General features: G+C 36.0%; 1 pseudogene; it reads right to left on the bottom strand.

Moving 5' to 3' along the window:
* Positions 1-427: 427 nt before the first annotated feature.
* Positions 428-4,900, bottom strand: LOC100583337 (annotated as a pseudogene).
* Between the last annotated feature and the right edge of the window lie 7,919 nt (positions 4,901-12,819).

The raw sequence follows: 12,819 nt of genomic DNA, 5'->3' as shown, positions 1-12,819 counted from the left end.
CCTACTTTTCTCCAGCAACATTTTTCTTTCGGTTTGAGCAGTTGAACTAACAAGGTTTGGAAACTAGAATGAGTATTAGCTCTTATTGGAATAGCACTTGAGAAATGCAGTCCTAGAAAACTCCAGTTTTTAACTGAAGTGTCTTGACAAAGTTAAGCATCCATTCTCAATGTGACAGTGACTCCCATGTTACTAACTAGGTCAATGGCTGCTCTTGACTAGATCGCATAACCCTGCGTGATCCTAGAATGTTCCCTGGTGAGGTATTGCAGAGTTATGCGTGCAAACACCCAAGCACTTAAGGTTTCAATGAATACAAAGCATCATTTTAATCTATTTCAGTATAAAAGAAACAAAAAATACTGCTGACCTGCTTTGCTTCTTGAACTGGCTTGGAGTGCTGTTCATGACATAGAAGACACAATAGTTAATGAGTAGCTACTACAAGCTCTTTAGACTTCAGCACTTACTGCTCTCCAGGCCTCAGCAATATTTTGGCAGTAATAATCATATTCTTCATTAACATCACAACTGTCCTGGGACGAACACCCCAAGGAACTGGAATGATGTAATCAGCTTTTTCGTGATCCCTTCAAAATCCACATCTCCAACCAACTTGGGTTTAGCAATTATGGGATCTTGAACTCTATGTATTCTCATGTCAATGATTGCTTCTCCTCCCTTGATATCTGCTGTGATCAGATTTGGAATGCCTGAGGCAGATAATACAATATCTGCAAGAATTATATTTTTCTTCAACTGCTCTGTGGGAGAGTACTGACGAGATATTGTAACAGTGGCATCACCTCCAGGACTTTCATGCACCCCATCTGTGTTTAATAACATTAAAATGAGCATCCCAACATTTTTTTATTTCCCAGCTGCAATTACATTCTTCTCTAGGGCTGGAATGCCAGTTCATTTCATCATTTCCCACATACCCTATGGGGGACCTGGTAGCATGGAATACTGGTGAGAACACCTTCGCCCAACATTAAGTACATGAAAGCAATCGACATCCCTGTCTGAAGAAACAGTATTACACGTCTTTCTCTCATTGATGTGATCTGGAATAGGCCCCTGAACAAGGAGGCCATCTACATTATCATCATCCTTCAGTTTATTGATTAAATTCAACAATAGCTTCTCTGAAATTGAAGCTGATTTTACAACTGTCTCAACGTCAATTTTTACATCTTCAGCTGTCCTGGTTTTGTTGAGGACATAGGAATGGCTTGCAGGATTATTATCGACCAGAACCAGGCTCAGGTGTGGCCCTTTGTTCCCAGAAGCCACACACTCTTCCACCCGCTGCACTTCCTGCTTGATTGGCGGAGCCATTTTCCTTTAAGAAATGACAACAGCTTTCTTTTATTATTATTATTATACTTTAAGTTCTAGGAGACATGTGCACAACGTGCACGTTTGTTACGTATGTATACATGTGCCATGTTGGTGTGCTGCACCCGTTAACTCGTCATTTACATTAGGTATATCTCCTAATGATATCCCTCCCCCCGTTCCCGCACCCCACAACAGGCCCTGGTGTGTGATGTTCCCCGCACTTCTCTTGGGTTTATGCAAACATACACATACACACACATCCTTGATGCATAATAAATACATTTACACATAATCATCCTTGATATACAATAGATATATTTACACATATCCATAAGGAGCTATATATATATATCTCCTTACATATGTATATATACTGTATATATATATATAAATACTCAGAGAGGACTTAACTTGCACTTAAACGTTTCCTTTGAAAGCAATACACTTGGAGAAAATGGTAGCTGCACATTCAGATAAAAATGATACAGTAATATTAAGGCATCGGGTTCTGGGAGAAGCCAGTGTTCCAAGTCTTAGTCTTTGCTTCCAAACACATGTTCTGCGTGTTAGGCCAACTTGTGAATTCCTGTGAGGTGGAAGGGAAGATGGCGCAGGTGACAGCTCTGCACTGCGTGAGCACCAGAGTGGTAGAGGAGGCAGACGTTAGAGCAGTTGCTGGGAAACTATTGTCTGTACTTTTAAAAAACCCAGTTGTATATCCTTTTTCCCCTAAATGACATTGATAAAAATGCCACTGTCAGAAACACTCAATTTATACACACACACACGTATAAAATTATAAACATATCCTGTCATTATTTTTACAATTTAAATAGCTCACAACATTTTTCTGTGAACAAGTTTCTTTTCTTAAACTTTTATTTTAGATTTGGGGGTACATGTGACGGTTTGTTACCGAGGTAAACACGTATGTATGGTGGTGATTTGTCATACATAGTATTTCCTCACCCAGGTTTTAAGCCAGTGCTAAAATGATCGGCAAAGAAGCTAGAGAAGGTTATGTTAAAAGGAAGTAATATTAACAAATGTTGTAAATCATAACTTGATATAAAATAACATAAAGTATTTTGTTATAAACTAATAAAGTCATTTATATAATTTAATAAAAATATTTACAATTTTGGCTAAAAAGTAATAACCTTGAAATGTTGATCAATATATTCTATATTCCTTACATATTTAATATGTAGGCTTATAGATGTTAACTTTTACATACTCCAGTCTGTTAACATGTGGTTCTTGAACTTGAATTAACACAAGACTTTTCTGATGTTTTTGGAACTAAGTATCTCTTAATGTTCACAGTAAGCTACCTTTGTAGTGAATTTCACAGTGTAAATTAGTTAAGTGATTGTATATCCATTTTTATGCTTTGTGACATTTCATTAGATCCTGTATGGTGATGTAAAGTTTGTATCTTTAAAAATAGTGTTTCTGAAAGAGTTTGAAATTCATTACTGCTCAGGAAAGGGAAAAAAAGGTTTGAGTTGGAGTTACTCATTCTCACATTGTTTCACAGCCTTCCTTTCACTAATATTGATATTTAAAAATATATCCACACATATCGTTGGTTTGCATGTATGTTCCATTATTAAATAGATTCTGATTAGACTTTGTATATCTAGAAGTTTTTGATATATATTTAAAATATGTATGATTTATTAACAATTAACTTTGATCATCATAGCAGATTACTGAGTAAGCTTTATAAGATAATTTGATGACAAGAAAAGTGACAAGTGTATGAGTGCATGATTAGAGACATCCAACGTTGGTTTCTTTCAAGATGCAAAAAGCAAAGTGAGGAAAAAGCCCTAGGAAAACTACATAAAAGAGGCTTTATTTCATTATTATTACTTGTTTTAAAAGTTACCAAATATTATCTAAATCCGCTGTAATTTAAGGTATTTAAATTTTTCAGTGGGACTGCAATTACCATGTCCCTTATCTTTCAATATAGTCCTTGTAGATAAAATGGAGCATTAGTGACACTGTTGCCAAAGCCACTTTGGTGAATGTTTACAAAACATCGTAATTTATATAGCACAAAGGAGGTTTTCTGCACTTAATGTCTGTCTTTATCTTCTGGATAAACACTTGTTCTCAGATTTAGCTAGATCCCCTGGTAAGTTTCTGATGATCTCAGATATTTTCATTTTGTCTACATATCCAGATGAACTTTTTGGTTTTCTTATTTAACAAAATGCTGCCAGGGGTTGCTTTACAGTCATGCAACCTGTGTAGTCAATTTCACACAACTCTACCTTTGGAATGGTCCTACACTTGGTTAAGTGCTTGCTGTTGCTATCCTTAAAATATTAATTGTTTTGTACAAGGGCCTCTGAAGTTTCATTTTTCACTGGGCTCTCAAAATTAAGTAGCCAATCTGGCTTATTCTTATAAGATATCAAATATAATGAATGATACAGAAAACTGGAATTCTGTTTGTGACTTTTCTAGACTCTGTTTTTAATTTATTATTTTGAAAACATTATTTCAGTGATTTGAGTGAGTTCCCCCAAAGTTCATGTGTTGGAAACTCAATCTCCAGCACAATATTGGGTGGTGGGGACTAATGAGAGGTAATTGGTATATTACGGCCAAGTCCTTATGATTAGATTAATGCTGTTATTGCAAGAGCAGGTTAGCTATAGCAAGAGTGAGCTCCTGGTGTCTCTCTCTTTTGCATGTGCTCACTTGTCTTTCCATCTTTCTGCCATGAGATAACACAGCAAGAAGGCCCTCACTAGATGTGACTGCCCAATCTTGGACTTCCCAGTTTTTAGAACCACGAGCCAAGTATACCTCTAATCTTTAGAGGTTATCCAGCTTATGGCAGTCTGTTGTAGCAACAAAAAGTGGACTAAGACAAATATAGACTCACAGAGGTTTACAAAATTAGTATAGAGAGGTAATGTATACTATTCACCCAACTTTCCCCAATGATAAAATCACACAACTATAGTGCAATATCAAAACAAAGAAATGGACATTGATACAATCTGTAGACATTATCCACATTTTAACAGTTTTTATATACACTCAATTGTGTGTGTGTGTGTGTGTGTAGTTTTATACAATTTTATCACTCAAGATTTATGTGGCCACCACCACAATAAAAATGCAGAACTGTTTAAGCATCAAAAAAGAGCTTCCTAGTACCCTATAAAGGGGTACCTTTATAGGAAGAGGTATTATTTTAAAGACATGACTTCATTTACCAAATCAGAACAACACACTGTGCATTACATCTGACATTAAGTATGCACTATTTGCTAAAAACCATTTAGTGCTTTCCACACATTAACTTTTTTAATACATGTAAAAACCCTATGAAGTAAATATTATTACTCACATTTAACAGTCAGTATATCAATGAGTGAATTGTCAGAATATGTAAGGTCCTGATTCCTTAACAATTGTACTATGCTGACTCTCTAATAAATATATTTTAAAAACTCACTTTTGCTATATATTTATCTTTAAAGTTGTCCAGGTGTTCTGTTAATTTTAAATTATAAGCATTATTTTTCATTATTATTGGTAAAACATTTTCTTATTTATGACCCCTGCTTCCAATCCTACATCATTTAGTAAATTTTTTACCCTAAACTCTCTCAATTTTTAAAGTAACATATACTTTAAAATGAGCAATTGTTTTGAAAAATATTAATGTATATAATAATTTTATGAATCCTAAAGGTTTTTATAATATTTTAAATTTGTGAAATCAGTTTATGAGACACTAATTTCAGGTTTTGCAGTAAAAATTTAACCATCCATTTCCAGCAAGCCAAGATTTGTAGAAATAACTATAAATCAGGCAATTAAAATAAAGTTTTAAGTTATTAAATATGTTAATTACAGAAAGTATTTGTACCTTTATATAAGGACATTAACTTATAATTTAATGTGGAGAAATTAAAACATGTAATTTCAAATGTATTACTGCCATTTATTAGAAATACCATATCTAAGTGAATTTCTATTCTAAAAAAACTATAAAATAAATGATCTCTCAAGGGCTAAACTTTAAGTTTCATTATTAGAGATCGTTTATGTTATATCTGAGCATGTACAACTGATGTAGTGTACTATGTATTTGGGTTTAAATATTTCACAAGAACTTTTCAATTAGATGTGTTTTGTGTGACCGGGAGTGATCTTTTATTTTTATTGTTTCTTTTAGGAAATGATGTATGACAGAATGATCTGGGAGTGCTGGTTTCTAATATTGTTTGCTGTAAAGTAGGGTTATTTTGTTTGAAATTCTGATTATTACCTATCAATTTTATTCATAATAAAAATATATTTTTTGCTATAAATTTGATCTGCTATAAAAAACACTTTTGTTTCTGACTAGAAACTGACTAGAAGCAGTTAATGGGCACCTTTCTCCTGGAAATGAATCGAAACAGCAAGTAAATATTAGCACTTCAAGGAGATCATCTTAAAAAGTACACTGGAATCAACTGGAGAAATGACAAGAACATGGAAAGCAGAGGAAAGTGAAGCCCAGTAGCCTGCTGGGCTGGGATCAGCATGGAGCTGGGAGAGGCTTCCTAATGTGGAGAAGGGGTGAGTGAGGGAGAGACCTCTGGGATTCCACACTTCCTCCATGGACATTTACAATCCTAGACACAGAGTAGAACCCTTGGACCTCACAGGCCTCCAGACCAACAGATAGCTGCTTGGAGACTATTCAGAGGCACTGCTAGAGCCCTTGTTGAATCCCACAGTAATCTGATTCCTGAGCAGCCTGATGCCAGCTGCTACCACCCTGCCAGGGGTGGAGCAAGGAAGCCGGACATTTTCATGTGCCACACAAACAGATACTGCAGCCATGGTATGGAAGAGTAGGCAGACTACATACCACACAATGCTCTGCCTCCCCTGCTCCTCACTAAACAGTGTCTGCCCACTTCAGCATCAGGTCCCCAGCATAGCCCCCTTGCCACATGTGAGAAGTAGTGCTGTGGGCCAACATTATTCTGAGAGCCCTGCTCCCAGAGGTTGGTGATATGCCCTTAGGCTCCCACAGTACCTGCTGCCACTGCTTCTATTGTCCCTGCCAACCATGGGCCAAGGAGGGAGTTGGTAGGCCAGGTACCTAAGTGTAGCCCTAACAGCACAGTGCATTGCTACTTATGTGCGGGGGAGTGAGTGTGAGTAATCCATTTACCTTGCAGTTTCCAGACTCCATAGTTCCAGTTGAGGTGACCCTGGATTTCCCAGTGAAAGCCCTATAATGCAGCCACCTTGCTCCTACCTGACCATTTCAGCTGTGGCACAAAGCACTTCTGAGAGCTCAGCCCACATAGGCCTGTAATCACCTGAGCGTTCTGCCATTCTGCCACCAGCTGAGCATTCTGCCTACCCCTGCCTGAGAGTTCTGCTGGTGTCTTGAGGAATAGCCCAACCCTACCTATCAAGCCAGTACCTGAATTCTGGGGCCCTGAGAACAAGTCCAGTAAACTGATATTTGTCTAATCCCTTCAGGACTTGCACATGCTGTTCAGTTGGCCATCTAGGGGCCTGAGAATTGGAGTATTACTGAGCTCAGTCCAAGGTTGCTTGCACCTGGTCAGTCCCTTGGGGCCTGAGGATGGGCCAATCCAATCAGCTGAAATCACAACACCTGACACCCACCTGCACATGCCAAAGGGTAGAGCTTCTTCCCTTCTTTATACAAAGTAGCAGTGTTACTTCATTGGAGAACAGGAAGTCACAAATATGCCTGTACGGGGCTGAGTGAAGAGGTCCTTGTCCCAAAATCGTTTCTGCGGACTGCCTCAGGGCAGTCATTTCCTATGGCTCTCATCTACACTGTAGCCTGGAAGTAGACAACAGTGTGTGTCTGAACCAAGAGCCAAAAGCCCTGGGATAAGGGTGTGTTATGAAAACAGATCATGTTCCTGACAATCTAGGATGTGGAGCTGGTGCCACCTCAACCTCCACAGAGACCTTAGCACATTTTTTCAGTAGCTTTCCCAGCTGCCCTGTCAGGGTTGGTGGCTGTGCTCATCATTTGGGTATTCATATGCAAACCAGGTGGCCCAGCTCCACAAAACCATCCCCACAACCCCATCACTGAAAATGAAGCTCAGGGCACTAGTCATTCTACTGTCCAGCCTATTATCTGAAACAGAGAGCACCTCATGACTAACAAAGATCCACTATATATTAATCTGCTTTTTCTATAGCTGGCTGTTACCCACAAGCACCACCTACTAGTTTGTAGGCTGAATAGCACAACCCAACATAAAACTGGCCAACAGACATGCACAGGGCTATAGAAGCAAAGTCAAAAGACTCTAACCAATATACTCTACTCTACAGTCACAACTTCATGGAGGGTTGAAATAAAAGAAAATAAGAAGGGAGGAACAAAACCAACCACGTGAATGTAAATTCACCAACAAGAAGTGTAAGCCAGATAAAAAGGAACCAGTGTAAGAATTTTTAGCACCATGAAAAATCTGAAAGCTGTGACCCAAATAAAGGACCACAATAGCTCTCTAATAATGAACTTTAATCAAAAAGGAAATTCAGAAATAACAGATAAGGAATTCAGAGTGTGAAATGTAAGAAAGATCAATAGGGTTCAGGAGAAGTTTCAAAATCAACACAAAGAAACCACAAAAGCAATTCAGGAAATGAAGAGAGAGAGATATCTTAAAAACAAACAAACAAACAGAACTTTTGGAAATGAAGAATTCACTTGAGAAATTTCAAGGTACAGTTGAAAGCTTTAATGATAGACCAGACTGAGCAGGAGAAAGAATTTTAGAGCTTTAAGACTGATCTCTTAAATTAACCTAGTCAGGAAAACAATAAAGAAAAAAGAATTTTAAACAGGAAACAATGCCTTCAAGAAATATGGAATTATATAAAATAAATAAACCTACGATTTATAGGCATTTCTTGGGGATAAGAAAAAGTAAGACATTCTCAGAACATATGTAAGAGTGTAATGGATGAAGTTTCCTGATCTTGCTAGAGATGTAAACATCAGATATAAGAAATTCAGAAAAAACCTGAGAGATACCATGTAATATGAACATTACCAAGGATAATAGTCATCAGACTATCTGATATGGTTTGGCTGTGTCCCCATCTAAATCTCATCTTGAATTTCCACATGTTGTAGGAGGGTCCTGGTGGGAGGCAACTGAGTCATGGGGGCAGGTCTTTCCCCTGCTGTTTTCATATGAATAAGTCTTATGAGGTCTGATGGTAATATAAGGGTTTCCCTGCACAAGCTCTCTCTCTTTGCCAGCTACCATCCATGTAAGATGTGACTTGATCCTCCTTGCCTTCTGCCATGATTGTGAGTCCTCCCCAGCCATGTGAAACTGTAAGTCCAATAAACCTCTTTCTTTTGTAAATTGCCCAGTCTCAGATATGTCTTTGTTAGAAGAATGAAAACAACCTAATACACTATCCAAGGTCTACATGAAACAAGAAGTCTTAAAAGAAGCTAGAGAGAAGAATCAATTCATCTATAAAGAGATTTCCATCAGACTAACAGTGGACTTTTCAGAAGTATCACAAACCAGAAGAGTTTGAGGGCTTATGTTTAGCTTCCTTAAAGAAAACAAAAATGCCAGATAAGAATTTTATATCCTGCCAAACTAAGCTTCATAACTGAAGATAAGTAAAGTTTTCCCCAGACAAACCAATGCTAATGGAAGTTGTCATGACTAGACCCATCCTTACAAGAAATACTCAAAGGAGTTCTAAACATAGAAACAAAAGGATAATGCTTGCTATCACAAAAGAATACACAAGTACAAAATTAACAGATCCTATGAAGCGATAACATCACTGAGACTCCAAGGCAACTAGCTAGCCAAACTATCAAAGTAACAAAACCTCAAATATCATTATTAGTCTTGAATTTAATGGTCTAAATGCTCAATGTAGTAAATATAGAGTGCCAAATTGGATTTAAAAACAAGACCTAATGATCTGTTGCCTATAAGAGACCTATCTAGTGGCTAAAAAAACTTACAGATTCAAAGGGATGAATAAGGATGTATCATGCAAAAGGAAAACAAAAGTGAGCAGAAGTAGCTATTCTTTTATAAGATAAAACAGGCTTTAAACCAACAACAGTAAAAAAAAAAAGGACCATTATGTAATGATAAAGTGTTTAATACAATATGAAGATTTAACTATTCTAAATGTGTATGAACCCAACACCAGAGCACCCGGATTTATATACTACTAGACCTATGAAAACAAATTGATAGGAATGTAAGAGTGGGAGATTTAAGCACACCACTGACAACACTAAACAGGTCATTGAGGCACAAAATCAACAAAGAAAGCCTGGAATTAAAGTGTGCTATAAAACAAATGGACCTAATAGATATTTAAAGAACATTATACCTCCAAACTGAAGCAAATACATTTTTCTCATCTGTACATGGAACATTCTCAAAAATTGACCATATGTTTGGCCACAAAGCAAGTTTTAAGAAATTTAAGAAAAAAACTTAATCATGCAGTGTCTTCTTGGACCACAGTGGGATAAATTAGAAATCAACAGTGAGATTAACTGTCAAAACAACACAAGTACATGGAAACTAAACAACTTGCTCCTGAATGACTTTTTGTTAAAAAATAAAATTAAAGCAGAAATTTAAAAAAATTAAATGAATGAAAATAGAGACACAACATACTAAAATTTCTGAGATTCAACAAAAGCATCGCTAAGAGGAAAGTTTATAGCACTAAATACCTACATCAAAATGAAAGGAAGAACTCAAATTAACAACGTTGTGTCACACCTCAACAAACTAGAAAAGCAAACAATACCCAAATTTAGAAGCAAAAAATAACAAAGATCAGAGCATAACTAAACAAAGTTAAAACAAAAAATGATATAAAGGATCAACAAATGAAACAGAAAGTCAAATACTGCACATTCTCATATGTGGGGAATTAACAATGAGTACACGTGGACATAAAGATGGAAATAATAGATGTTAAGCATTCCAAAAGAGGGAAGGATGGGAATGGGATGGTTGAAAAATTACCTGTTGAGTACCATGTTCAGTATTTGGGTGATGGGTACACTTGAAGCCAAATCCCCAACAGTATGCAATATACTCACGTAAGAAACCTTGTACAAGTACCTCCTGAAACTAATATAGAAGCAAACAAACAAAAAATACTTTCAGAATTAGATAGTCTGTGCTTGTTCAGGTAGTAAGTAAATTTTATTTAATAGTATACCTTACGTGCTTTCTATTTATATGTACATAAAAATCTGAGACAGTAAAAGTATAGTCTTAAAACATAGCAAGACGAGTAGGACTAGAAAATGGTTAAATGATAAATTGTCATCAAGGAAATATAAAATTGATTCTGAATTTGGTTATGTACCCTAGGAATATGTGAAATTTATCGAATTTTTAGTGCAAAATAATGGGCTTGGGGAAAAAAATCCTAACTTCTAAAAATCAAAAACTCAGTGATAAATGGGAAAATGACCTTATGACTCTTCAATTCACCTACTAAGAGATGTCCTATTGAGGCCATAATACTCACAATGTGTGTACCCCATATACCTTCTATGTTTGTCAGTCTCACTCATTGACAACTCATATTTTAAAATGTGACATTTTAGATGTGTTCTGTAATTCACATGCTCTCTCCCATCACTACTCTAAACAAGAAAATCAGTAGCCAGAAAAATTATCCTAGATATTGTCCAGATCCAGTAGTCACTTCTGATACCTAGTAGTCTATAGTGAACCTAGGATGTTTGAAACTAAACATCTCTACCTAGGTTTCTTACCTTGTAATCTTTTGTCAGTTCCTAAAGGCAAAGACATTAGTTTCCTCCTTTTTCTAGTTTTCTGATATGTATATCGTCTGTTTGTTGCAACTCTGTATTTTCTAATACAAATCTATTCCTTTTCTATTTACCAGTGAAACAGTAAATATGTACTAAAAGTTATTTAATAATTAATTTTATTAAAGAGCAATTTGTAGAGGATTTATACAACTTTTTTATTTTATTAAGAAATTATGTAAAGTAAAAGGTGTAGATAATAATATAGTGAATACCTGCATATTTACCAACCAAGTTAATGTTAAAATATTACAATTATTAGTTGAAGTTTTCTGAATTTTTCTTTCTCTCTCGCAAAGGACATCACAAACATTTAGTTTTTATCATAATTATACACATTTTACACTTAGGATTCCCATGCATATGAACTATGTAATATGGAATATTGTTTTGAATGCTTTTGAGATATAAGCAAAGTATGTCATACTCCACTTATAAGTTTGCGATCTTTCCCACATGTATGTTAAGGAGAGTTCAATCAAATTAATTGTTTTTTATTGTATAAATATCTCTTTTATTTATTCTTGTTTTGATGAACATATAGGTCATTTTCAAATTTTACCTATTCTGAAATAATTTTTATAATAACAATTTTTGTTCTAGCCTTACATGTAAAAAGCTAGAAATCACCATAGTGTCCTAACAGCAAACAAAAACTTGAACAAACTGAAAACTCAACAACTCTTCTTCTGTTTGACAGGTAGGGTCACAGGGCAAATGATTCCTTCCAAAATTGGAGAAGCCAACAGGCAAATGCTATTTTGTGTTCTATTTCTTCCTTTGTCAGTTTGATAAAGAGCTTTTACAGTTTTACGAATTATTTTTAAAGAAAATTATCTACTAGACTGAATGATTTTATGACCGGGCAATAAGTTTATCTTGAACCCTAGTCATATTTCTACTCACCATGGTTTTACAGTAATGGCATCTTTCCTTAATTTCTATTTATGCTTTTCCTGCTTTTATGTTTTTTCTTGATTAATGACTTACAAAGCTTATTTTTTTCATTTGTTTCCATGAAACATCTTTTGCCTTTGTTGATATTCTGTATTCTATCTAGATCTTAGGATTTACTAATTCATATTCTCAAAAATATATTTTTATGTATTTTATTTATTGGAATTTATCACATTAGTGTTTTACAAATTGATTAAGCTGTATGCTTAGCTTAGTTCATTAAACATATATATATATTTTTTTGAGATGGAGTCTTGCTCTGTTGCCCAGGCTGGAGTGCAGTGGCACAATCTCGGCTCACTGCAAGCTCTGCCTCCCGGGTTCGCGCCATTCTCCTGCCTCAGCCTCCCTAGTAGCTGGGACTACAGGCACCCGCCACCATGCCTGGCTAATTGTTTTTTTTGTATTTTTAGTAGAGATGGGGTTTCACCGTGTTAGCCAGGATGGTCTCGATCTCCTGACCTCGTGATCTGCCCACCTCAGCCTCCCAAAGTGCTGGGATTACAGGCTTGAGCCACCACGCCCGGCTGAGCACTATGCATTTTACTTTCTGTACCAAACACTTTACTAATCTTACAAATGTTTTGACATTTCATATTCTAAATATCATTCACTTCTGATTATTTTATAAG

This window comes from Nomascus leucogenys, chromosome 7b, assembly GCF_006542625.1.
Source record: "Nomascus leucogenys isolate Asia chromosome 7b, Asia_NLE_v1, whole genome shotgun sequence".
Taxonomy (NCBI): domain Eukaryota; kingdom Metazoa; phylum Chordata; class Mammalia; order Primates; family Hylobatidae; genus Nomascus; species Nomascus leucogenys.
The sequence above is the reverse complement of the archived record's forward strand: the minus strand, read 5'-3'. Positions and strand labels throughout refer to the sequence as shown.